Consider the following 3,780-nt stretch of genomic DNA (forward strand, 5'->3'; position numbering starts at 1 on the left):
GAAAACTATGTAATGCATCTCTAGCTGAGATGAAAAAACTTTGGCCCAAGAAATACTAAACAGGATGCAGACAATGAAGAGAAACTGTATCCAATTCAGTGCAACAACAGCTATCTGTTAGCTGCACACTAAGCCTGACCCACCCTAGATGTCCGCGACGAGCAGCCAAAAAGGCGAGTCCGGAATCGGCCCCTCTTTGCAGCCACCCTGGTTTTCTATTCTGGCTTAGCTGCTGCCTGAGGCTTGGTTTTATTTCTAGATATCAGCCCAGCTTCTACTGGTTGGAATTATGCTTAATGTTAATTTTACAGCTTTTGCTTATTTGAGAGACACAAGTCTGTTCCAAGGCCAAGGACTTTCCACTGCAGGACTTTGCTCTTCTTTTGCAGGAATGTGCTATGGCTGGATCATCCTCTGGTTGCCTCCTTCTTGTCATTTATGTCTTATTCAAATGGGTTTGCAGAGGCTTTCCCTGACCACCCAAACCAAAAGTACACTCTTCCATGGCCCCCATCCCTGTTTTTCACCCCAGTTTGTTTTATTCATAGCATTGGTCAGAATGTGAAATCACTTTGTTCATATATTTGTGCCTGCTTTGTTTTATTCACCATAGTATCCCTGAAGCCTACAATAAGTGTCTGGCATTTATTAGTTACCAATAAAAAATTGTTGAGTGGAAAAATAGATTGGGTGGTATATGAGTTAGTTTTGCTGCAATAATGCTAAATAACAAATCCTCCTAAAACTCGATGTCTGAAAATAACAAGCATTCCTTTCTTGCCCATGAATCTATGGGTCAGCTTGAGTTCAGCTGACCTCAGATGAGCTCTGCTGAGCCTGGCTCCAGGCTGTGGGTTGTGTTCAGCTCTGCACCATGTGTTTCTTCATTCTTTTTGGGCTAGCGGCTGCCTGGGGCATGTTCTTCTCTCAGCAGATCACTGGAAAACAAGAAGGCAGGCAAAATCATGTCATGCTTCCTGAAGCCTTGGTTGTGATTGGCACACTGTTACTTCTGTGAACCTTCCACTGGTCACAGCAAATCACAGGACCAAGCCCAACACCAAAGAAGTGGGAAAGTATGTTCTGCCCACTATTATTCAGGATTATGACACTCAACTCAAAACACATATCATTGCTGCTGATTAAATATTGAGTGTGTCACAGGATATTAAACTATATAAAAAATTTGATCTCATCCAACTACTTCCTTTTGCCCATGAGAAAACAGACCCAGAGAAATGAGAGCGAGAGAACACTGCCAAGTTATATGGCAAAGGGTGGATGTATAATCCTATTAAAGGGGAGGGAAGAATTAAGATCAATAATTCAATCTGATCTGAATGAATGAATGCAAAAGTGAATTGGATTGACAGAAAATAGGCAGCAGAGAGAGAGAAATCGAAGACACAAGAGAAAAAGCATGGTCTTGGAGAAGGCAGGGGATGAAGAGATCAAATGCACTGGTGGAAGGTGGGCCTCGAAAAGGAGGGATTCTGCTGGAAGGGAGGAAAGAATGGGTAGGTGTACAGACATATTTCTGGTTTGTAGTGAAAGAATGATAAGAATTGGAGGAGTTGGGGTCTGCGAGAAAGAGTGCAATACTTGATTGGCGTACTCAACTGTAACACACCCGGAAATAACACAATCAGATCTAATGTGATGGGTGCTGTGTTCCCAGACCCCAGAACTCCCGACCGCTTAATAGCATTAAACAAGGTGTCACTGTCTGTAGAGCATCAAGGTCAGTGAGTTGCAGCATCATTGCCCTGAGATGACCTCAGTTTTCTTAGGAAAGGAAGTGTGGGAGTCATTTGCTGAAAGTGAAGGCAGCAAGAGTTGTATAAGTGGCTTGTGGTTAACGATGAAGGTTTGGAAAAATATCTAAGGGAAATGGGAGAAAGTGACCAAAAGCACCTAAAGAATTTACCACCAACAGAGGGCTGGCTTCACTCAGATTAGATCATGGATGGAAGCAGTGTCCGTCCGCACGGTTGCATGATTGCCTCTGGCAACTCCTTCTTCCAACGGTTTATGGAATGCTTACGGAAAGCCATGAAAAACAGTTCCTAGTTCCAAGCAGATGATAGTTTAATCAATATATTGCAAAATGAGCTAATAACTAGAGAAAAGACTGTGTTGTAATTCAGAACTTAAAACTAAAAACTAAAGCATGGATTCATGCAAATGTAACCTTTCCATCTCATCTGCCTGTATCAAATGTCACTGCCATTTAATCTTCTAATAAATTACACACATATACAGTGTTTAAATGCAAAGTTTAATGAAGCCAATAAAATAAGGGCATAAACCAGTAGAATGTAAATTCCATCCCTGTCCTTTACTACCTAATTGAGAGATAAATGTCACTTACTTTGAGATAATGTTTTCACAAAAGCACGTAGAGGAGCTTCAGCTCCAATATTCCAGAAGGACCATCCCTGACCACTATTATTTATGATAATGACACTAAATTAAAAACACATATATGGATAGAAACACCCCTATCATTGCTGCTGATTAAATACCAAGTGTGGGGGTGACAGAATGACAAAACTGTAAAGAACTTTGCTCCAGTCTAACCACCTCATATACAGCTGAGAAAAAAGGCACAAGGAAATAAAACAAATTCTTTTTCAGGAGGCACATAACAAATTAGTGGCAGAACAGACATAAATCCCAAATCTCCTGATTCCCACTCCAGGGTCATCTCACATCACCAGCCGTTTCCTTACCTGGCTTGGCAGTCTTATTGTGCAGGGGTCCCAGTTGCCAGAACAAAGAAAGAAAAGAAAGGTATCAAAAGGGTAGCTGTATACAACATCACTCTCTGTTCTTCAGGCAATCAGAGGAGCCTAGAGAAGCAGCTCCATCACCCAGATATTGACAGGCACACGGCCTACCGGGATAAGTGCACAGTCAGTGCCAAACCCTCTTGGGCACCAACAGAAGCAAAGTGTCTGCCACTCAAAGGTGCTTTCTGCAAGCAGGATGTATACCAGCTAAAAACCTGAATGAACATGGTCATTGTGAGGGAACAGAAGGTGTCATTTGCTTTATTTTGGAAACTTCACGGAGTCACGATGCTTACTCAGCTGCAGGACAGCCAATGTGCCAGGAAGAATATTACTTCTCACCCCCCATCTTCACTGACCAAGATGCAAACTATTGAAGGGATGCTAATGGGCTCTTTCACTATATGATTTCTATCCTCAATAAATCTCCTGTCTCAGTCTATTCCTGCTGCTATAGTAAAATATCACAGATTGAGTAGCTTAGAAACAACAGAAATTTATTTCTCACAGTTCTGGAGGCTGGGAAGGCCAAGATCACAGTGCCAGCAGATTCGTTGTTTGGCCCACTTTCTAGTTCATGGACAGTACCTTCTCACTGTATCCTCACACTGTGAAAGGGAAGCAAACAAGTTCTCTGGGGTCTGTTTTACAAAGAACTAATTGCATTCATGAGGGTTCCGTCTTTATGACCCAACTGCTTCACAAAGGCACATTGGGCATTAAGACTTCAACACAGTAATTTTGAGAGCACACAAACATTTGAATCGTAGCATCTCCCCAGAGACAAAATCCACAATAATATTAAATTTGGGACATTTCGGACAGTCTTATCCCCTGATTTCTTCTCCACATATGAAATATTTTCTGTCACAGTTTTTAGGGAGTTGCAGGGAGCAATATCTCAAGCATTTCAGGATAATATACAGAAAAAGTCTTGTTAATCTGGGACAGGGTCAAACCATTCACAGCGTATTGTTTTGTATTCATT

The 3,780-nt window shown here is 41.8% G+C and overlaps 1 long non-coding RNA gene across 1 annotated transcript; it reads right to left on the reverse strand.

Moving 5' to 3' along the window:
* Positions 1 to 542: 542 nt before the first annotated feature.
* On the reverse strand, positions 543 to 2,916 carry LOC137772603 (uncharacterized). The gene is made up of 3 exons (XR_011075505.1): positions 2,733 to 2,916; positions 1,928 to 2,066; positions 543 to 938 (listed from the first exon to the last, which is right to left on the reverse strand). It is a non-coding gene; the product is annotated as an uncharacterized lncRNA (long non-coding RNA).
* Positions 2,917 to 3,780: the final 864 nt, after the last annotated feature.

The sequence above is a fragment of the Eschrichtius robustus genome, chromosome 11 (genome assembly GCF_028021215.1).
Source record: "Eschrichtius robustus isolate mEscRob2 chromosome 11, mEscRob2.pri, whole genome shotgun sequence".
Lineage (NCBI taxonomy): Eukaryota > Metazoa > Chordata > Mammalia > Artiodactyla > Eschrichtiidae > Eschrichtius > Eschrichtius robustus.